This window comes from Aptenodytes forsteri, unplaced genomic scaffold (genome assembly GCF_000699145.1).
Source record: "Aptenodytes forsteri isolate BGI_AS27 unplaced genomic scaffold, ASM69914v1 Scaffold119, whole genome shotgun sequence".
Lineage (NCBI taxonomy): Eukaryota > Metazoa > Chordata > Aves > Sphenisciformes > Spheniscidae > Aptenodytes > Aptenodytes forsteri.
In genome coordinates this window covers 4443187-4466807 of record NW_008796165.1, presented here as the reverse complement: position 1 = coordinate 4466807, position 23621 = coordinate 4443187, and the positions used below count along the sequence as shown (strand labels likewise).

Genomic DNA, 23621 nt, shown 5'->3' with positions numbered 1-23621 from the left:
ATGTCCTCTTGCTTGGGGTGCCTAGGGTGCAAAGACCCCTGCATGCCCCATCCTATTCCTGCCAGGTGCATCCCACCAAGATGGGAAGCCATGGATGTGGGTCTCCTTTCCATTTCCAGCTTCTTGTGGGAAGGCATGGGGAATCCTATAAGACTGTTCTGCTGAATCTCTTTTGCTGTTTCTTTCTCCTGGTTTCCTTTCCAAAGACATGAATATTTTGTGATGGACTGTGAAGGACTTGAGACAGAAAGCTGTAAAATGCACATCAGCCAATCTGTAAACGTCAGAGAAGCTGCGCAGAAGCACGGCTACTTGAGTTTAGCCAGTTCTGTATATCAAGTGATCCCTGCAGATTTATTAGATGTTTCAAAATGGATTTGAAATAACTGGATTTAGTGTTTCTGGCGATTCCTTGAACTGTCTTGTTTTTCAGCCAACTTGCATAAATGTGCCAGTCATGGGCTGCGGTGTATCAGCCAACTTAGCAAATGGTTTTATTTATAGCTGAAATAGTGAAGCCAAGGAGTATAAATCCTGAAAAAAGTATAAACTGTATCGTGGAAATAATAAACTTCAAATTCATGGAATTTCTAATGTTCCACTGATGGCTAAAAAATCTGTTTAATGACCGCTGAGTGATATTTGGCTGCAAAGCAGAAACCCCAAAGTTGTCTTAATTCAACAGCGATATTTTTTAGTGTTTCTTTATGAGCTGGCACTGAGTCTCTGCTGAATGATGGAAAGTTGACCTTCTCCACTGCATTTCTGCAGCGACCAGATAAGATTTCAGATCACAGCTTTGCTTTTTCTGTTGATGATCTATGGCTGTAGCCTGAGTCTCACTGTTAAATGTCGGGCTGTTTATCTGGAGGATCGGTTGCGTGCCCAGCTGACTTCGGGGGTGTGGAAGACGTTCAGTGCTGAAAGCAAGTGCAGGGGAGGGAGCTGATGATCGGAGAGTGGGTCCTGTGCTTTCATGGCACGGCTGGCCAGCCAAAGGAGGTCCAGCCACATCTTCAGAGATGCCAGTACATGTTGAACTCTGAGAGCTACGAAGATCTGGACTATTGAAGAGGCATCCTCCTCCTTCATCTCTCCTCTCCATTGAAATTGCTAATGGTAGTGTATTTTTAAGCTGGTAACTGTTGTATTCTTTTTCAAGGTGATTCATTAAAGTTTAAGGACCTGATTGCACATCCTTTCCTCCTAGGTCAGTGTCAGGGCAAATGTAGTGCAGAGGCCTCCTTGCTACATGGATTATTTATGTGGGAATGTGTAGGACCTGTGTGTGCGTTCAACAGCTGCTGGTTGGCAAATTTGCATGTAGGTGCATTGTCCTGGGCAGCGTTGGCCAGGGATTGTTTGCAACAGCCTGAGCTTGGTGTCCCCTTCCTGGGTTGGAGGTATGGAGGGAATGGTGACAGCAGAAACCATCGAGGCTTCATGGTCCCCAAGGCAGGGGGTTGCAGCCTGATGTGTTTTGAGCACACGGGTGCTGCTTCATGACTTCCGTGAGCTTGGGCTGCTTGTGTGGCCGTTCCCCCAGCCCGGCTGACCAGCGCCAACATTCTCCATGGCAGCCGTGGTGTGTCTGTGCCTTCTGTATCTGCAGGTGGTGGTTGAGTCGCCTGCCCGATCGTGGGTCCCTCATGGTTGGATGACCCTGGTCCCAGACAAGAGCTCTCCCAATATGCCAGGGTCATTCCTCTTGGTTGCTCCTCTGGTCTTGTGCTTTGTCAGCCTGGACTAGCTGGGCATCTCATGCATGCAGCTGCTACTTCCCATTTGAGAGGTGATCTCTAAAAACCTAGTTCTGTTTGTTTGTTTATTTATTTTATTTAATTTATTTTAAGGCTGAGTTCAACTAAGCAAGTTTGCAGTTTCTCTGGGTTCTGGTGATTGACATTGTGTTTGAACACTACATTCAAAGCTAATACTTCTTGCAGATGCTGAGATAAGTATCTGTAAATCTTTGCATTTACCATTATCCCCAATTTTCTTGTGCAGTGCGTGCTGTCACCGTATAAGGGTATTTATCCTGCACATAATCTGATTGGAAAATAAGGCTTTGAAACAGAAAGGAAAATACACATTTCAGGTGGTGTTAGAAATGTCAATTGTGGATGCTTAAACAGTCCTGATTGCCTCCAGGCTTTGGGGCATTTGGGTTTTCAGCCCCCTATTGTTAGATCTAAAGCTGCTTATTGGAGTCCGAACAGGTTAGAAAGACATCTTGTTCTTCAGATCCTCAGAAGTCTGCCTCTCCCCCCACGGAGGGGGATGGCCTTCTTACATCCCAGCCAGCCAAGTTTTAACCCTTGGCTTAGACAGCGCGGGGCCGAACAAAGAACTGCTGCTTTCAGATGGAGCAGAATAAAAAGCTATTATTTCATAATAATACTCTGCTCTTCCCTTCCAAGGATTTCCTAAGGACTTTACAAATATTAAGGCCTGGACAGTCACCTCTGTGACCGAGAGCTGGAGAAATGGCTGTGTGTGGGCATTTGAAGGATTGAACATGAGGCGTAACCTCTGTGCTGGGGTGGTTTCAAGCCTTGAGGTCCCCTGTGCACTTCATACCTATAAAGAGGCCAAGGTGTGGTAAGACAATGAGGGCATTCAGGGCCAGGAGAGCCTCCTGATTTGCATTGCTTTGTACCCATTTCTTAGCCTTGTTCCAGCTCCTTGGCCCTTTCCAGTCCTTGTTGGATCTTACGTTGCGCTGGTGGCTGTGGGATCAAGGATGCTCTCTGCACAGTCCAGATAGAATCATTGAGGTTGGAAAAGACCTCTAAGATCATCAAGTCCAACCATCGGATGAACTCCTTCATGCCATCCCTCAAGCAGGGAAGAGGGAAAGATTTCACTGTTCACTTAGACACCACTATGGGGGTTGTGGAAATCCAGCTGATGTTTCCTGGGCTGGTTATACCCAACCCTCTGCCTCTGCTACCATCACAGCATCAGGTGGGTGACAGGGTGGGATTGAGGTGTCTTTGTACGGAGGCAGGTGCTTGCAGCCCCATGTCCCAGTGGTGGGAGGAGAGATGGGGGAACAGGAGGTCTTCCCTCTAATATCTGGTCCTGTCATTGAGCAGGTTAGACCCCATCTCAAGTTAAAGATGGGAACTCCTCCTACCAGTGAGGTCGAGAGTCCTTGCTCTTTCATCCATCCTTTCCTGCCTTTGTGCTCCTCTAGGGCACAAACAGGAGCTGTTTTAAGTTGTGGGTTTTTCTTTCCCCACCTCCTCTTCGATTACTACTTAAAATTGGCACCTCCAGGGATGTTGCGGATGCTCAGATACTGGTGTCTGGCACTTTCTGCCCAGCCTGGGGCCAGCTGTTGTTGGCGGTGAGCAGCAGCAGGTGAGCGATGCTGAGGACCTGCTGTTCCCATGGATGTGGGTACCACCGCAGAGGGAGCACATGACACTGCCCTCTTTGCCCGCGCATCGTCCCTCTGAAAAAGCCGCCTCTGGTCAGCATCCCAAACGGGTGGATGGATCAGATGCCATTTTCTCCCTCAAACAGTGACAATTAGTTTCTTTCCTTTGCGGGGACAATTAGTTTCTTTCCTTTACGAGAAGTTTGGTTGGAATGGGCTGACCTCTCTTCGTGGAAGGAGAGCCCTTGTCCCTTGTGTCCCTGAGAGAAGCCACAGCATGGGCTGTTTATGGTTTTTCCTTTTAACACAGTGACGGCGGCTTTGTTTTCTACGTTTAGTTTGCATCTAAGACCAGGACACGGCTCATGCTGTGTCCCTGATCCAGTGTTTAAAGCTTTGCTGTGATTTAAGTTTGGCCTGGGCCCTGCAGGGTTTAGCTTAATTTTTAAAGCTCTCAATGTGAATAATTCCTCACTGAATGCAGATCGCAAGAGGGGATATTGATTTAAAGCTTTAAAGCTGGTGGTTATGGATTAAAAAAAAAAAAAGAGAGAAAGAAGGAGATTTACTGTAGTCAGAGCTGGTTGCCTAAATGTTAGTCCCTTACAGACAGGCTTCTGCTGAGCTACGTGTGGGAGCGGCAAGGGAGCCCAGTGAATTTTAGCTTTAAATTGTTGGCTGCTGAGAATCAGCCCTGGGATACACTCGACTGCAATTTCCCGTGCCAGGGGAGCGTTTGCTGTAACTCCTTGGCCCGGACTTTGTGTGGGTACAGACGTTGCTGTGGGGTTGCAGCAGCTGACCCAAACCCTTCCCCAGGCGTGGGGGACTGGGGGGGAGGATGCTCTGGGTTGGGGCGATGCTGCCATATGTCCACATGTAGGGGTCTAGCTGGGGCAGCAGGTGGGGAGCAGTCAGCAGAACAGGGATGTAGGGGCTCGAAAAGAAAATAATGGGAAAGGAAGCTTTGATAGAGAAGATGCTACAGAAGATGGAGAGAATTAAAGGCAGGGAGTATGTCCAGTTAGCAGGCAGGGCTCTGAGGTCACTAATGCTGGTTATTTGGATTTCAAAGGGGATCCTATTAGCCACTGTGGCAGAGAACCATTAATCAGTGGGGTGGGAGGCAGGAGCTCAGGCTGGCCAGAGAGATCAGTTTCCAATGTCCTTGATGTCCTGCCGGGCTGGCGCTGCAAAGCTTCCTGCACAATGATGGGTTTGTCTCAGACGAAATGCTTCCAGCCAGAGGCACTGGGTGGGATGGGGAACACTGAGCCCCTCTGCCTGTGATCGTTGGAGGGGTACAAGGATGTTGTGTCCATGCAGACCCCTTTGCAAAATCCCATCTTGCTGCTGCTGTCCCAGGAGGTGTTGCTGAGCTGCTCTTCTTAATGGGTACAAAAAGTATATTATTTACCTTTGGCAAGCACCCTCTTAAAAGTTTCTTGCTGTCACTATCCCGCAAGCACTAAATGGGATTTGGAAGAGGTTTTGGGGGAAAAAACCCAGCGTTTCCAGGTTTGAATGTTTGTGATCCCTTGGAAATAGAATCTCTGGCCTGCCTTTTTGTTCTGATAGGGAGTTTTCGCATGTGCCCGGGAGCCATTTCCAAAGGAGCTTTAAGCACAGGACCTGCAGTCACACTGAAAGTTTGTGAGTTGGACTTGTAGAGCAGCCTTGTTCTCCAAGCCTGGTGCTAGATCACTTTAAAAACCTCTGAAAGAAGCCTCTGACTGGTTGGAAGAGCCATTTGCTGTAGAAAGACGTCATAAATAATGCAGAAAGAGACTTGTGAGTTGTCAGGGATGGGGTCAGAGGAGGGTTGCTTAGATAAAATTAAGATGTGGACATGGTAGTTGAATCTGGAACAAAATGGGTTTGGCAGTTTTTCCCCCAAGGAAAGTGGCTGAAACGTCCTTGCTTGCAATATTTAAATTTTTGCCAAAATCTGTTTATCTGGGATTTGATCTAACACTTCCTTTTTATTTAAATGCTCCAAATGCCACTAGGAGGAAGATATTTACCAACAAATGTTATATCCAAACTCCAGAAAGCCCAGAAATGTAGTCTTCTACATTTAGATTTAACGCCCTAGTCTGACCCATTCAGACTTTGTAGGGACTGATAAACAGAGCTTTACAAAAAAAGGGCAATAAAAATGGTCTTGTATACAAATAATGGCCATCGCTCTGAGAAACTTGATTAGATCAGCAAGATCAAGTCTCTGGCTGGACTGAGTATGCTTAAAATCCCTAATTGTCTGGCTTTTTGTCTACAGGATGAATTTATAAGAAAAAGGAGAACCCAAGCGTACTATTTCAACACCCCTGGAATTCATGAGTAGAGCTGGGTTTCAGAGACTCCCCTGTCTTGTTTTGGCTAAGTCCTTAAAATGGAAAGCTGGAGATTACCATGGTAGGCCTGGGGTCATCTCATTGCAGAATATATAGTCTCACACACACAAGATCTTTTCTTCAGACATCCCTTCTGGTTGCGATGTTTGAGCCTTTGCTTTGCTCCCTGGCTAAGAACAGTGTTAATCATAGGACTGGAATTTGTGACTTAACCGAAGAGGCGTTTTAATGCTTTTCCTGTCATCGATCAGTGGGCTGGAAGCCACTGTCTCAGTAGCGTTGTCACGTTGACCTCTGTGATGGTGCTTGATGGGTTCCCATCCTCGTGGGTGCCTCCCAGCCCAGGAATGCCTGCCAGTGTTCCCGCCTTTCTCCTTTCGGAAGGGATGCTCTGAACTTGGACCCCCCAAAGACAGAAAAGGGGCTTTTTGTGCAGCCTGCAAAGGGCTCTTCTGTCTGCAACAGGGCATGGCGAGAGACCTTCCTTCTGAATCTGTACTGCTAGAACAAAAAAAACCCCTTGCATCAGAACTTGCTATTTATATTTCTAGCTCTGAGACTCCTCAGCTGCATTATTAATGAAACGTTTACCAATTAAGACAGATGAGTCTGCTCTTGAGGGTGTTTGTTAAGGTAAGGTACCTTATTAGCATATCTGATAGATACAGTGCCAGGTGCTGATTAAAACCTTGTCAACACCCCAGGGACAGAAGTCTTGAGGAAATAAGGTGGAGAAAGTTGTCTCATTTCCTGGCTTTGGCCGTGCTGGGAGCAGGAAGAGGAGCTCAGCATCCCTCCCCAAAGGCACATCCCAGACCTCGTGAGCAGCTTGAAACGGGCACAGGGAGGAAATTAATCAGCTCGGATCAGATATTCCAATAGCTGGAGCAATGCAAGTGTGATTAATGCCTCCTGAACGCAAGAGGTGGAAAGACGCTGGTTTGCTGCTCTTGCAAGGCTAGCAGTCTGTCAGGCGAGGAATTTGTTTCTGACGATCCTATGGATTTCGGAGGTCTGGAATTGATGCTTGCCTACGTTACAGTGTTTCGGCAGCTCTCTAAATTAGGTTTGCAGGCAAAACGATGCTGCGAGGTGCAGTCAGCCCACATATGAAACCAATTTCCCTTTGAAACAGCACTGAGGAGGGCGACCAGAAGAGAAACGAGATCATCTTTAGGTCTCTACCTACAAGAGTTGAGAAGTGGGTATTCGCTTTCCATATTTATTATAATATGGCAAAGGAACTGTATTGTAGGCTTTAATGATCCGCATATGAAGAGCATCTTAAAATAGACTTAAGATCTTCTTGGAACATACATATGTGTTTATAATTTTATGGTTATAAAAATATATATTTACTGAATACACGTACTTTGTTTCTCCATCTGCTAAATATAGTCACGTATGAAAGTTATATAGAAAATGTAATTTTCCCCTAAATTATCCCACTGTCAGTCTGCTTCAATTTCAATGTCAGCAGAGGCGAGGAGCGAGTTGAGATCGGCGCTGTCGTGCTGCCGAGCGGGTGTCTGGAAGCAGTTTGCCTGAGGATGGGGATTACTGGAGGCAGAGTTGGTGGCACCAGCTATTATTAAGATTTGCCCAACAGTTCACGAGATAAGACCCTGTTTTCAGTTTTGCTTGTAATTTTGCCAGGGTTTTAACCATTCACGCTTTCATTTTCCATGCTGGATGTCTGCCTCAAATTGTATGATTTTAGGGGAAAAAGAGAGTGTAAAATGGTCCTGCCATTTTGGAGAACAAGCTTGGAGAAAAATGTTGGGTTTGCCTTGCTGAAGAAGTCCGAGGAGCTTTTCTTGGAGCTTGCTGTGAAGCTCAGTGCAAGAGGAAGGGGGGGAGGTGCCCATTTTGCGAGACGTCTTTGCCATCCTTCTGCAAACGTGGCCAAACCAATGAAAAGTTGGAATTTGCATGCGCTCAGCAGAGACTTCTTTGATTCCAGCAGCTGGTAATTACCCGAGTCCCTTCACAATGGACAAGGCTCCTTCCCACACGGCTCCCTGGGGAGGCAGGGCTGGATGCCGGCCATCCCCAGCCAGTGACTCCCTGAGGCTAGCTGCACCAGAGCAGGCTTTTCCTCTAATAGCTGCTTTGGGGAGCAGACACGGAGCCGGGAGCTTGTCCCTAGTCACAGCTGAGCAGGCAGGCGGGACTGGGGCTGGCAGGGAACATGGACAAATAGAGATGCTCTGGACAAGGGCAGAAAATGGGATAGCAACTGGAGGAGGAGAGAGACCTTCCGGGGCTGGGAAGAAGCATGGGATGGCGTTGTGCAACAGGGACACACCAGGTCAGTTTGTGTCACTCCGATATTTCCTAATTGTGCAGCTTGAGTAACAGCCCTTTGCCGGGTGCCGTGTCTCCAGTGCGCAGTCCTTGCAAAGGTCTGCAGAGATGCTTGCGCCACGTTTGGGAGATCAGCAGATGATTTCTCTAAAGAGAGCCTGAAATGTAACTGTTGCTAAAATCAGTTTTTACGATAACTGCAAGCACTTTAAAAAAACGGATTGTTCCTCTTGCAAACTCCAGCTCAAATAGTCACTTTAAAATAAATACACTTCTGTAGCGTCTGCAGTTGGGCCTGGCTGGAGAGCCTGGAGTCTGCCTTGTGAAAAGTGTCACGACGCTAGAGTTTGTTTTTGTTCATTTTTGGAATGTTTTGTTGAGAAGGAAGGAGCCAGGCAGCCAGCAGAGTAGTCCCTGGATAGGATCTGGGATGGGGACCTCCACTGTTCCTGTTTCCGCTTTGCCGGCCTTGGAGCAGGAATTTGGAGAGCCCTGAGAAACCAGTCACCAGCAACGTGTCTCTGGACAAGAGGCTGTTGAAGAAGATGCTGTCGCTTTGTTGTTTATTCCTGTATGCTCATCTGGGACCCCATCACTGATGGATGCGAGTGCTCCCGGTTCGCTTCTGCAGCAGAGCGAGTAGGTCAGTCGAGCTTTCTTGGACCTCCTGCTTCCTGACTCACTGGTGTCCTATGACGGCAGCACGGCAGGACATGCCGCTGTCTGCAGCAATGTGGGAGGACACCACTGCAGATGTGCTGAAGCTCCAGAAGTGACCATGGTCACTCCAGCACACGGAGGTTTCGTGTTTGCACCTCTAAATGCCAAGGAGGAACCTGCTTTTTGGATTTGAACCAATGCTGCGTCCAGCTGCCAGGGCAGAAATTTGTAGCCATAGGGAGTGCAAAGGTAGCAATGGATCAACTTTAAACGGTGTTAGTGGGTTTTCCTTTCAGAACCATGGTTTGCTGTCAAAGGAGCATCATGGTAAAAGGCTGCCTCCACACAGCTTTGGCTCATCTTCCCCTGCCACGTGTGTGCTGCAGTGGGGTTGGATGCTTGGGGAAGCGGGAGCAGGTGGATCCTGTGTTTGGGACAAGTTTCTTTCCTCAAGGATGTGATTTACTGAGAGGCAGCAGGAAGGAGAGTTTGCGGGGAGAAGCCTGTGTGAAATGGGACCACATCATGGTCTTCCAGCTCTCCCCGTGGGGAGCTGGGTGGCTGGCATGCGTGCTGATGTTTTCAAGAAGGATTCCTTCTAAGTGTTTGAGGAACATTTGCTCTAAATTCACAATCGAATTCTTTCTTCTGTTGTACAAAAATGCTACCAATGAAAATAGACAAGCTCTCTGGGTCATTTCCAGATGCCCTTAGTGAGGCAGAAGTGTTTATTTTTTATGGGCCAATTTTTGTAGTCTACCAGAACGTCTTGTACGTTCCTCTCCATGCCGCATGGAGGAATAGCTCTGCAGAGTGTGCTTAATAAGAGCAATGTGCTCTCAGGGATATTCAAATCAGAGTTAGCTTCCTCGCATGTACGCACTCAATAGTGTGTGTTATAAAACATCTGGGTCCAAAATTGTACTAAAGAAATCAAACGGCCAAGTCAATCTGAAAGTCATACCAGGGCTCTGCCTGGGGAATCACCGTGTACAGCCCTCTCCTCTGCTGCAGGGACCTTGAGCAGATGGCCTCGCTTTTTTTTATTCCTTTTCCTCCTCCTCCTCAGGATCTGCAAGTCAGGATTAAAAATCAGCTTTGAATTTTCTGTCAGCTTGAGGAACCGCAAAGTCAAAAAGGGGCTCTCTGGCCATGGTTCGTTCCATGGCTGTGTGGGAGGTGAAGAGCCCTTGGCTCTCCTGTCTCTGCATCCGCCCTTTTCCTGCTGCGGTTCTTGGCTTTACCTCCCAGGTCTGGACCGCCTGTTGCCGGTGGTGCTGGAGCAGCGGGTGGCTGGTGTAGGAGGACGTTGGCAGCAGCAGCTCCACCGCAGCATCCTGGCTGTCTTGTGTGCCTCCAGCCCAAGTTCCTGCATCTCGGAGGTGTGCGGTGTGATGCTGCTGACTCTGCCCTGCTTTGGGGATTCTTGCGCCTTCCACCTGGGCTCTGACCTGCTGGGCAGGTAGCTAAGTGTTGTGCCTCCAAGGTGAGAGCAATGGTAGGTGTCTAGGGGAGAGCATACGTGCAAAGAAAGCTTGTGTAGATCCTTCCCCAGAGCCCTCAGTGTGAGCTCTCTTGCCATTGGACATACTCCTGGCAGGGCTTTTCCATCAGCCCCAAGAGTTCCTTCCTCTTCAGAAGGTCCCTTGTCTGTCCTCTCTCCTTTTCCTGTGTTCTCTGCGCATTTACCACGGGAAAGGAGAGCGATGTGGCAGGCAGTGGCTGGAGGACTGTGCTGCTGTGTTGGGTTTGGCAGTTGTGGCACCAAAGGCTGGGACACGGTCGTTTGGGTGAACTTGCTTCTTTTGTTTGACCTTAAAACCAATCTTTCCCTTTGTAAATGAGTGTGTAGGGGAATGATCCTCAAGATTTAACGTTTCCAATAGGAAATCTGTTCAACACTGACTTTCATCAATGGCCGCTGTCCTTTGGTAATGTACCTGGCAGCTCCATGTCCCTGTCTGGTGTGGCTTGGTTAGAAGACTTTGCTACAGAGATGGAAGAGGGCTGTAAGCAGCTCCGTCTCACTGAAGGAGCTGGCAGAAAAAGCAGCTGTCAGGGAGCTGCGGTGCTTTCTCTGTCTTTGCTACGTCAAGGAAAGCAAGACCAAGAGCTTGGCTTTAAGTAATTTCTGAAATTACTCTTTGCAGACTGGGAGAACATCTCCCCCTTGGCTTGGAAAGGCAGCGGGTTGTGTTTTAGACGAAGCCTGTTCAGTGCAGCTGGCGTTGCACCGCATTCAATGGGGAAACCAGTTATGTCTTTTAAATAAGGATGGGAGATGCGTTAGGAGTCGGCCCTGGAGCAGGCTGCTTGTTCTCGGCGTGGGCAGTTTGCCTGTGAAGCATGTCAGCATGGGTGAGGGAGCCAGGAGGGACTGAGAGGCTTGTGTCCAATGCTCACATAGAGTCGTTCCCTTGGTGCCGCAGCAGTAATTTGAATGACATCTGAATTACTTGCTGTAACCTGCTTGTGGATGCTGTAAAGCAGTGCTAAGCCCTTTCCAGTGTGGCTTTCTGAAGGGACCAAGACCCAAGGGTCTGGGACCCTTCTCCTGTTCACGTTTGCTCAGTACACTCTCAAGCTATGGCTGTGCATTGTGGGATGGGCTGTGTCTGCAAAGAGCTGGGCTTAAGCCTGAGCCTATTCCAGTCAATGCTGGTAGGCTGGGGACCCCGAAGGGGTGTCTCACGCTCTCGTACATGCTGTGTATTTTTCATGGGGATGCTGAGAAGAGCAGACTGAAAACGATGGGCTGACCAGAAAAAACATTTCCCCAGGATGCAACACCTGGGTTTCCCCACCCCACGACTGATGCACTACAAACCAAGAGCCCTTCCCTGTGCTTGTACATCCCAGCTGCACTCTCCCCATTCAGCAGGAGAAGGAGATAAATCAGGGTCCTGCTGGGGGAAGCAGGGGAACTTGCTGCTGAATCAGGTCCCTGTACCAGCACAGTACAACTCCAGACTGCACTGCTTTGGTCTAATTAATAATATACAGGTGGCACGATGGACCATATGCAGCACTGCTCAACCGTGCAGCTAGGTCTGCAGTGTGCAGTGGTGGAGATGGGTCTTTTCTTGCCCGTGCAGCTGAAGGGGAGGAGTCCTGCTGACTCCTTTGAAGATGAAAGTCTTGATGTGACTGCCCTGCTTGGGAGGTGAGCCCACCCTTTGGTCTGATCCACTTGCCCTCATGTCTGTATGGACTGGCTGTAGAAGCAGAGGTGGTGCAGAGCATGGGGTGGGGCTGGTGTGCCAGCAAATGTCCCAGAAGACTTTGTGTCCCTTCCAGAGGGGCTTCATACTCACTGCAGCAAGAGACTGGGTGATACATCCCCTGCTTGACCTCGGGTCACTTTTTGTACAGCTCAGGTGCTGTGTGCTGAAGCTAAACTCAATGTGGACAGAAATCATATGGGACATGGTAAGACCATGCTTTACCATGCAGCGTAGGTACAATCAAGGGCTTTCTTCAGGAGCTGGATGGTTGAATAACACTTGAAGGAGAAAATGTTTGTGCTGAGCCCTGGTGCTGGATCTCCTGTTCTGAACAAGCCTTGCAATTGTCTTTATTTTTTGTATGTCTGTCTGCAGAGCGGGAGCGATAATTAATGCAGAATTGCTCTCCTGGGTTCTGGCAAAGCCAATACTAATTTTCCGAAGTCAGCTCAGAAGTACTGAAAGCGCAGTTTTAGGCAGGGCTGCGGGTCGAATGTTTTTCCATTTGGCTCCTGCTACTTTGATTGTCAAACATCACCTGAAGCTTTTCAGTCAGCATTAAAGTGAGAGCATCAATCTGAACTGGGGAAGTGCTGGACATCAGATGAATTACATATTCCAAAAAATTACCTTAGCTTGACCTTGGAAGAAGGGGACGGCATCAGATTTATATATTTTTAATGTGGCTTTTCATTTTTAACTTCTTTCAAACGGGCTTTTTTCCTTTATAGATCTTTCTTTCCGCAGCATTTTGCAAATGCACTGGTCATTTCCTAACGAGCCAAACAACTTCAGCCTGCTTCTTAAAATACCCCAGTGAGGCCCAGAAGGGACATTATCCCAGCTTTGCAGTCGGGGAAACCAAAGCCCAAAGAGGGCGAGAGCTTCATTTCAGAGGTGCCAGGCAGTCGCACTCCTCATTACAAGCCCTGGAAACTGGGGTTGTTTTCAGCGGTGTTGAGTCTCTGGCCTCTGCGAGCTGGGCAGAAGACCACAGGAGTTTGGAGAGCTGGATCTCCCGTCTCACCCAAGTGCCGTTCGCCAGGAAAATGCTCCTCTTGGAGAAGCACCAGGGGGATTTGGTGGAAGGGACCATGTCTGGGACTGACGTGGACTGGGTGGGTTGCTGCCATGTCACCTCCCCGGTGGCGTGGAGTGAAGGCAAGAGGGATGCTCGGAGGCTGCCAGCTGGCAGGGCCAGGGAGAGGTGGGTGTTGTAGGAGGGGACCCGAGTTGTTTGACGGAGCAGAGACCACACAATGGCTGGTGGTTTCGCGTGTGTCTCTGGAGCAGAGGGGGGTGATGAGATACATAACCGTTTGCATGCCTGTGCTCTGGCTTGATGTGGTCTCGCTGAGTGAATCAAAGCTTTTGCTTTGAAGGCGGTGGAGGGGGAAGGGACCGCCTTTGTTCTGCTCGTTGGAGAGTGCTGGAAATCCTTCAGCCCAGAAGACTACACCCTTCATTACCCTCTGGGTTATTGGCCCCAGATTGGAAGTATGGCTCTGTCATGTGAAGTATTTGATTATTTATACAGTTAATGTTTAACAGAGTTGGAGTATTAGAATTAAACAGGGGACGAGCTTCCAACTTTGCATGGTTAAGGGCTAATAAAACTTCTCTGATCCAGTGTTGTCCTTTCACCAGAAGGGATTTTTTTCATTAGCTTTGGAGTGTTAAAAAGAGATCTCCTATATTTGAGGCAGATTGATCTGTTGGCTTCAGACAAAGTGAACGTGCAAAAGTGTCAGCTTAAATATCCAGCTGGCGCAGATGCAGGCAGCTGAAAATGTAAAGGTGAGTTTAATTGGTGACTTCAATGGCAGTAGCTGGGTTCAGCAGCCTCCACCTTCGAGACTGGGTGATGTCTGCAGCTCGCTCCAGGTGTGAAGGAGCAGAATGCAGGCTGGTCGAATGTTGGACTGGAAGGTGGAGGGTGGCAAGAGGCTGGACTGACGGGCATTGGCTTTGCCACTTGTGCCAGCCTCCGACGTGCTGTTTCGGTTGTCAACTCGCTGCGGGACAGCCTGGAAATGTCAACTGGTGACCCTTCGGTCATCACATCTTCCAGGGGTGTTGAGCTGGGATAGCGTTTCCCAAGTGTTTGGCGCGGGGATTGCAAAGGTGTGCCTGGGGCAGGCCCCGGGGCTGGCCTGGTCCAGGGGACAGTAGGAGAAAGGGACAACAGTTAAGGCTGGCTAAGCATAACAGAGCCTGTGGTGGGATCAATGTAGCAATGGGTTTCGGTTTCATTTCTCTTCAGTTTAGTTTACTCAGACTTATGGGTCTGGCGGTGTCTGCCCCAACACATTTCATACCCATTGCGCATATCCAGCAACATCCCTTGGTGGCACAGAGCTCTCATAGCTGCGCTTCTTACCAATTACGTGATTGGAGACAGTGAGGATGCTAACATGGGTTTTCATACTGTCATTAAGGGGAAGGCTGAGGGATAAGGGCTTTGAGACATCCTAGAGGTCCCACGGCATGGAGTGGTTGCGACTGCCCCAGAGGTTTCCTCAGTGCTGTTGCTCAGCGTTGCTCACTTAAAAATCAGGTTGATTTCTAGTAAACCACTAGGACTGAAGGCAGTCATGACTGCAAACTTGCCGCTTGTATTTTAGGTGTCCTGATTATCTGCTGTGCGTTTTCTTTCCCTCTTATCTCCCACGCGCTCCTGCCTGCACAAATGCTGAGTATGCTGGGAATGTAATTTGCTTCTACTTTGGCCCGGTGTACTGACGCGATTGATAACTCGCATTGTGCTGGCAACAGCCATTTTTAATCCTTTCCTTACGGTTGGAGAAACAAGGGGGGATGTATGAAAGCAAGGCTGTTGGAGTGACTGTTGCATGGGTAGAAGATCCACAGACGACATTTTGCTTTTGCAAATGTACATCGTGAGCATGATGGGAACTCTGCTCCTCATTGTCCTTCCAACCATTTCTCCTCATGGTAGATGATGTGGGAAACTGTGCTGAAGATTTTCATGCCTCCAATTCCACCTGTGAGTATTACCTGCCTGTTGGCTGGATGGAGCGAGACTGCTTTCAGCTCTCCTGAGAAGTGTTGGTCTCTCCATCCATGATGAGTTTGTCTCTAGGTTTAACGGAGTGTTTTTTCTAAACAAGGAACTGAATTGATTTTAAAAGAATATACCTCTTCTGTAAGATGTCAAGGTCATGATCCATGAGAGCAGCCTGTAGACAGATGTGTTCATCACTAAGATGCACTTAGCTTTTTTTTCAAAATTTCTATTTTTATTTACATTTCACTTGCTAGGTCCCAAATTTGGTGCTTCCTCCCCTCGAAGACGGCTGAGCCCTCGACCTGCTGTAGAAGCCTGTGGGGTTTCCATCTGCTGTAGAGGAAATGCACAGTGTGGAAATTGGCTCCTAGGGGAAACAGCAAGTGGAAAGTGTAATCCAGTGTAGAAGTATTTATTTTTTAAAGACAAGTGGCAACCTCCTGTCCCTCTGCTGCCCTGTGCACTCCCTGTCTATTTCAGATTTTAATAAATTTCTTGTTTATCTTGAGGAAACAAATTAATAAGTAATGGCAATTGCTCTTCAGAGAGAGAGGCTGCTGAAGGCTTCAATCATTTTAATTTGGTGTGTGTGTTGTCGCAGGGACTGTTTGCCATTGAGATGGGGGCATTAGTGTCAGAGACGGTAAAATGTGATGGTTCCCTGCACGCACAAGCGTTGGGTGTAAAGTCTTGCAAGTAGGTCTCCGAGCAAGGGCACCCGTGGCCGTTTGCACAACGGGGGAATTAAGCTGGTCTTGCTGGGAGCTTTGGGGCTCCTGTCTCCTTTAGCTCTGAGTAAGTTTGAAATCCGACATGACTGGATGGACACATCTTCCCTGTGCATTGCCGGGCAATCCTCAGCATTGCTCTTCCAGGTGAGCATCATTGTTTGATGTGTGGTGCTGGTCAGGTCTCAGCCCTCTTTATACACCAGAAACCCACAGCTGCTTCCTTCAGACACCCACCCGATGTGATGCTGTGTTCCGTTTGGAGGTGGCCTGGCTCTGGGCACTGTACGTGCCCTTTCTGTGGGAACATGGAGATATGATGGTGGAGCCTGGCTGTGTGTGCATCAGGGTGATGTTAACATCACCAAACAACTAAACCCGAGTGCTCAGAAGCCCTGAGCCATGACGATAATGATCAGATCTGCTTAAAAGGTTAGGAGCTTTGAGAAGAAAACTGAGTTTCATTTCTGCACCTTTCTGCGTGGTTTTGAGCTCGTGCTTGCATCTCCTTGAGGTGCCTGTGATAGCCAGGCATCTCCCGTTGACACCACAGGTTGGGGCTTTTCAACCCCAAATGGTCCGATTGCTGTTACTTGTTGGCATGCACTGCAGGCCAGCATCCTGGTGGGGGCTGAGATGCACGTCTTGGAGGAGAAAATGGCCTCTTTGCTTTACCTCCTGGCTGTTCCTCATCTGCAAAACCCGAGTGTGAGGGTATGTAACGCCTGATGCACAGTCAGTGCAGCAAGCTGTGGGAGTTGCTAAGCAGCTGCGGGAAGTAGGCTTAGAGCATCTAGCATCAGGGCAGGACAGAATCCACCTGCGCAGATCCATTTTCAGGTGTCATCTCGGTGAGGACGACTTTCCCAGCATTGGCCCTGACCCATCTCATTATAGCAGTGTAGTCTGCAATTATGCGCTGTGTTCAGACCGGCAGATGCAGTTCCTGGGAAGCCCGACCATGGATTTTACCCAAAACCTTGCAGATATTCCAGGTTGAGCCTGAGAAGGTCGCATGGGGGGAAGACAGAGCTGGAGGTTTCCTTCCAAGGGAGGCAGTGGTGGAGCGTGGGCTGCTTTGCATCCCTTGCTCAGTGCTTCCCAGCCAGCTGTCCCGCGGCGCTCGCCTTCGCTGCCAGACCCTGCTGCCTCGGTTTCCTGGCTGTGTGAAGAGGGACCCTGCTCCTGGCTCAGCACAGGGTGGGGAAGGTGGCGGGTGCTGCTCTCGGGGGAGATCCGCAGCGGGGTGCAGCTCCCCAGGTGCACTCTGCCGGCTGGCCGGGTGAGAGACCCCCAAGGCAGGATGTGTCATCCACGGTATGTGGCTGCTCCCCCTTTTCTAGGGGTGTCTGTGGACCCTCTTTCAAGGGTCAGGGGAAGATTTCCCCCCCTGCTTTCCAGTCTCTAAGTGGGAGCACTGTGTAATACTTGGTTATTTGCTGATTAGGGCGATTCCTCAAACCCTTTGCTGAGATTGTGGGTAAAACCACCTTCTCTCAAATTACCGGCTTCCCTTTTCAAAGGGAAGAGAGGAGTCAACTCCGCAGTCGCTCATCTGGTTTTGCTTTTTACTTTGTTTCTGTCCCGTTACGCTGAGCTCACTGCATTTTTGGTTGCTTCCAATTCCAAATTGAGATAAATCTGCTGATAACCCTCTGGCACGCGTGGTGTCTGCTGCCAGGGAGCTCTGCCTGGCTCACCCCACGGAGGATCGGGGCAAAGCAGGAGCTGCAGGAGGCTGCAGGGGTGGGGTTTCACTCTGGTAGGGCTTTCAGGTTGTATTTCAGCCAGCCAGCAGATAGTTGGCTGGGATATTACAGGGCCTTTTCCTTTTCCTTTTCCTTTTCCTTTTCCTTTTCCTTTTCCTTTTCCTTTTCCTTTTCCTTTTCCTTTTCCTTTTCCTTTTCCTTTTCCTTTTCCTTTTCCTTTTCCTTTTCCCTTTTCCCTTTTCCCTTTTCCCTTTTCCCTTTCATAAAGAGACTTAATTACTGAAATAGGTCTGTGGTTAGAGGAGCTGGAGACTCTCCATCCACTGCCAGAAGGACCTCATGCCACATAATGGGAGAAAACCACCACTAAATGGTCTCACATCACGCTTTTCCCCTTTCCCTTCGGTCCTGTGTATTTAGCATTAACTGCACAGCATAGGTTTCCTTTTGTTTTAATTGTGACGAATTCCAGAGAGAAGGAATGGATCACTCCCTCGTTTTTCTTTCTACTGTAGCCCCAGCCGTTCTGATGACAGATCTTGTCATTACGCGGTGTCGTTTTAGATGTTTGCACTGCACCAAAAGCAAACGGAGGAGCCTGCAATCTAGGCTGTGTATTGAATAACAATGTTTTTCCAGCAAAAAAAAAAAATCTGTGAAGTTTTTAATCAGAAACACGAGTTTCGCAGAGGCAGCCTGTACACCGCTTCCTTCCCAACGAAGCGATGGCTCGCGTCTCTCTGGGTATCAGCTTTTGTGGCCCTTTGTGTTTCTGAAGGCTGCGAAGCCGTGGAGTCATCTTGAACTTGAAAAGCAGGAGGGCTCGTGTTTTCCCATGCATGGTGCCTCCTCGCTAAAGCAGAGGTTTGTGATGTGCGGCTGGGAGATGCTGGGGACAACGCGTGTCCGGAAGGAGCAAGGGTAGCGCCGAGGGGCTTAAAATCATGGCATGGGAATCTGTGTCTTGTGAAATGCCTGCATGCTAAAGATGGTGAAAACTGCTGATGCAGGAGAGTGGAGCATCTTTGTCAGGCATCTGTCTCCCAACTGCCTTCCTTTCAAGTGAGGAGGGCTACTGGGGAAGTCTCGGCTCTGCAGACCTCCCACTGCCTTCCTGACTTCTCAGAAGGGTCATGTGAAAACTAATGTGATCAAAAGGGGTTTTTAAGTGTTATTTAAAGCATGATGACTGTTGTGCAGAATTGGGCGATTTGACTGCTCGTCAGCCATCACCCTAAACTTCGCTCTGGCATCTCACTAGAGAGGAGATACTGGCAACTAAGAACTTGTATATGGTTGCCTCGCTTGGGTTGGTCTTGTCCCTCTTGGATTTTTCGTATAGTGCCTGAACATGCTGCCTTGCTGTTGCCCTCTGAAGTGTGTTGAGCTTCGTGGGCGGCGGTGGACAGTGTATCAGGGATCTCTTTTGTGATACCATTTGTGGGGCTTGGGGAAGTGGCCCTGCCTGGGAGATGGCAAGGAGTCCAGCTGCTGTGGCATAGCTTGTGGGCTCCATGGAGCTGACTCTGTAGTTGTCTGAGTAATTTTGGGCATGTTGTATAGTTTGGTAGGACAGGAGGACACCCAACAAAAACCTGGTCCTTGTGGAAGAAGCAGAAAACTCATCCGCCAGCAGGCTGAACTGGGCTTGGGAGCTGCCACAGCACACTTGGATGCTCTGCAGGTGAATCTGACAGCACCACTGTCAGATTTGGTGCTTCTCAGATACCCTCAACACACTTCATGCACATGACAGATGAAAACCTTGCGACCCTCTAGAGATGCGTGTAAGTGCTGCCATCCCTCCTGTGAAGGGCCAACAGGGGATGGGGGACCCCAGTGTGCATGCAGGACTCTCACGGGAAGAGCGCAGAGCCAAGATGGAGATGCGGGAAGCACAATGTGAGAGCAAGTGTTCCCCCTCCAAAGTGGGGTCCTGCTGGAGGTCCCCATGTAGCTTACTCTACAGTAAGCTACTGTAGAGTAGCTTACTGTAGAGTACATGGTTCCCCATGTAGCTTACCCCCTGGCTCACTGCAGAGATCCCAGGGAGAGGAGTCATTTGCTGCTTTCCCCAGCGCTGTGGGGCAGATGTTACACCTCATGATGCAAAGTCCTCCAACCTCTCACTAGATGGTTCCTCCCACTTTGCAGCTTATGAGTTGAAAGAAAGCTGGAAAAACATTTTTTCCACATGAAATCAAGGTGTGTGCCTTTCCTTCACCTCAATTTTTGCTGGAAGTTGAAATTCAGCATCAACCTTCCCAAGCTTGACACTCCCACTCATCTCCTCTTCTGGGATTGCCCTGGTCAGGGTTGTCACCAAGGGCTGGTGACCAGCCCAGCCGCTGGTGTGCAGCAGTTATTTGAATGACTTCCTGGCCTGGAATTGAAGTCCCTTCCTTCGGGAATAATTAATACACTCACAAAGTTTCCCAAAATGATTCTGGAATAAAATGTCCACAGAGGAGGCTGATCTGGAATAGCAATTGCTGAATAATTTATTCTGCAATGACTAGTTAATTTCCCTATATGGAGCAGCCCTAATAAGCTCCAAAATTTAAGCTTTATTGGTTTGGGGTGGAGGGGAAAGGAAACCACTAAGTTTTTGTGAAGCTACTGAAGTGAGCTAAGCCGTTTAAGTATAATATTTCTACAATATAAAAAATGTTTGGCTGTGGTTTCCTCAGTGAAATTCAATAATAGCAAAAAAAAAAAAAAAAAAAAAAAAAAAAAAAAAAAAAAAAAAAAAAAAAAAAAAAAAAAAAAAAAAAAAAAAAAAAAAAAAAAAAAAAAAAAAAAAAAAAAAAAAAAAAAAAAAAAAAAAAAAAAAAAAAAAAAAAAAAAAAAAAAAAAAAAAAAAAAAAAAAAAAAAAAAAAAAAAAAAGGTGGGTTTATTATAAATGGGAGCTGTAAAAGTTGGCAGGAAAGTGGGGTCGTCCTGGTGCCTGCTCCTGGGGTCTGTGCCCAACTCCATGGGGGATGGAGAGCAGAAACGGCAAAACGGTGTCATCTCAAAAGATTTTTCCACTTTGGGGGAGCAGTTTCAATGCAGAGCCCTTTTCTGTGCTTAAAAGTGAGGTTTTCGGAAGGAAGTTAATTGACCTTTTCAGCAAATCTGTTGCTGAGGCCATTACCACAAATGCTATTGAAACGCTTCGTAAATATAATGTTCGTTTAACAACATTGCCAATAACTTAGAAAGTCAGACTTTATCTTCCCTTTTAAAAAAATAGAGCTATTCTTAGTGGAAGAAATGTCTTTTTTGGGAAGAATTTGGAGCAGATTTTCATACTGAATCTAGGCTGCCTCATTCCCTCAGAAGACTTCAGAGGGCCAGGAAAATTATAACTAATAACTTCCCTATAAATTGTAGAGCTGCTATTTTAAGGTCTGGTGTCTCAGGGAGGAGCAGGGTGGTGTCGTGCTTCCCTCCATTGCTGTGCGATGCCCTGGTTTGATTCTGGTCCTTGTTAGGCTGGCTGCCGGTCCTGCCCCATGCAAAACAAAAACGTGTGGAAGAAAACAAGTCAGGAGGCTTTCAGGCTTGGTTTTGCTTTTGGTTTTCCATATTGGTGGGTTGAGTTTGGGTTTTGGTATGGAGGTGGCCAGCTCCGGAGCTGGCTTTAAATTGCAAAATACGCATTGAATGCAATTTATCTTTGTGTATTTGGAGACAAAATCCAAAGCTGCTCCGCAGCCTGAGGCCAAGACGGTCCTGGAGAAGCTGCCGACGTGGGAGGGAGGCCACGTCTCGGAAAAGCAGGTCAGCAAGGGGAGCGGATATGTAGAGAGGAAAGGATGTCCATGGCTCTGGAGCAGCTTCTTCCCCGACCAGAGCATACCCAGGGATGAGCCCTTAAGCCGGGAGCAACGGGTTAAGGGCTCTGGCATGGGAGGTGCTTTGCTTTTAGTGGTTGGGATTATTTTTTTGTGGGGCCAAGGGTTGCATGAATTGCCACGTGAAAAAAGACGACAGAGGGAAGAGCACCGTTCCACTCGCTTTTGACAGTGGTGAAAATCAGTGATCCCATTGTAGTGACACTTGCATGGAGGGATAAGAGGCATTTCCTAATTAAAACCCTTTTATGTACTAGAACCCAGCTTCTCAGCTGTTGGAAATCTGGGTGACTCCATTGAAGTCAGGAGATGACCCCAGCTCAGCCTCGCGTGTGAGTTTTGGCATCTCCCATCAGTTTCCTTGAGGCAGCCGGGGTGGTGACAGCACGGGGCTGGGTCTGCTCTGTGGCGGCCTCGACTGATGAGACGCACAAGCCCGGAAACTCCAGCGACAGTGAATTTCCTCCCCACGGATATTTTCTTTCATGCTTGAAAACAACCCCGCATCTTTTAAGAAAACACCTGAGCTGTAACAAGGAACCTCATTGCTCCTTGTTCAGGCACAGCCGCTCATGAATGCAGAGAGAAGAGGGATGCTTTTGGGATGGTCACAGAGATGTGTTGCTTTTTCTCCCTTAATGTAGAGATGGTGCATTCACCACTTCTGCCAAAAAATGTACTGCACATCCTCATCTTTCTAATTTCTCATGATTTTAAGAAAGCTCTTTATATTCAAGATTACCATAAGATATACTGTAGCAGTAAAGAGCAGAGACTTGACAGCATTTTGCCACCAGTTATTATGTGAGCAGCACATGTTAGCAAAGATGCGGTGAACCCTTCCTCTCTTCAAGCCCTTTCTATTGCTTATGCTGCTGCAAAAATGGCATTCAGGTTGGTTTGTGTTAAATCTGAACTGCTAGCGGAGGAATTCAGCTTGCAGGACTGCACGTTAGCAGAGGAAATCAGTCCGAGCTTTAAAACTGGTTGTATTTTTTTCCTTCTTCCCCCAAACCATATGTCTTCGGAGCAAGGGTTGCGCATCTGGGTAGATTAAAAACCCATTTGTTGGCAGGTGGTGGAAGGATGTGGAAGGTGATGGTGGGAGGGGTGGTCTTGGCTTTGGGGCTGGCAACAAAACCCAAAAAAACCCGGGTCTTCAGGTTTGGATGGGCAACAAAGAGCACTGCAAGCTGGGGGGAAAATGGGGGAAGAGTTTTGAGTATTTTAGGGGAATGTTACAGAACAGGACCAGCCTGCTGGAGCCGGCCTTGGTCCAGCCACCCCCTGAGCTGGGTAGGGGGAGGAAAAAAACCTCCATTGCAGGCTCCTAGATAAACAAACACCAGAAATCTCGTAAGGGTAATAATGGAAATCACTGGGAAATTGAGTTAATACAAGGGCATCTGTGTAAGTGAATGCTCTGGATAGGGAAACGGCTTTGTCGTTTAACTCTAGTAATGCTGGAGCAGATGGGAAGCGCAGTGTGCTTCACGCATTAGCTGGCTCGGATAAAGAGCAAGGCAGAGGCCAGTCCTCGTGGCTGATTAGAGGTTAACAGGGATAGAAACCAGCGGATTGACTCTTCATTTGCAGGAGGTGGTGTGGGATCAGAGCAGATGGCAGAGAGAGCGTCCCTCCAGCTTACTCAGCTGCTCAGAGGAGCTTACGGCTCCCTCCAGCACTAACAGCCCCACTTGCATCTCCTCTGTTTACAGCTGCAGCTCGTGCTTCTTCCCTGGCCTACCTGGAGACACAGTATTTCTCCTAAACCTGTGGTGGTTGGTGTCTGTGGCCGTAGGTATGTGCGGGGACACTTGAAGGCATGGTGCATCCTCTCCAACTCGGCCGTATCCCTTTGTTACGGCTCCTCCGGCGTCAGATCAGCTGGGGGCACAGCCTTCGTGGGACCTATTAACGGTCTTTGTTAGCTCTGCAAAGCCAGAGGTGCTTTTCCAGGGTGGTAATGACCGGGAAAGGACAGGAGCGTTGTGGGGATCGGGGAGGAGGGCTGCGAGGGGAAAACGTACAGCAGAAGCAGCATGGCTGCGTTCTGCTGGGGCAGCATCCTCCGGCCAGTCATCACCTGCCTCCTTCATCCCTGCCAAGGTCTCGCTCAACGGCAACACCTTTGCCTGCGATCACAAAAAGAAATTGCTTTGCGGAGGAGGGAGGATGTAAACGTGTACCAGCTCTGCTCATTGACTCGCTGGAAGCTTGGATTCCCTATTTTGCAAGGGAGAAACGGCAATTGATTCAGCTTTACCCTCTTTCTTTTTGTCTGCCAGTGCTCTGAAAAGACACATTTTATCTGTGTGTGACAACACCTGCCTAGGGTGCCTCTCATTGAGCCGCGCTGAATCAAAAGAGCAACAAGAAAAGTGGG

At 48.5% G+C, this 23621-nt stretch overlaps 1 protein-coding gene across 1 annotated transcript in view; it reads left to right on the top strand.

The window, feature by feature from the left end:
- Window positions 1–1058: 1058 nt before the first annotated feature.
- ZSWIM5 (zinc finger SWIM-type containing 5) overlaps window positions 1059–23621 on the top strand; it is a 58608-nt gene continuing 36045 nt past the window's right edge. Inside the window, exon 1 of the mRNA XM_019474175.1 lies at window positions 1059–1119. The gene's annotated coding sequence lies outside the window, so the exon portion shown is untranslated. The remainder of the gene's footprint in view (window positions 1120–23621) is intronic.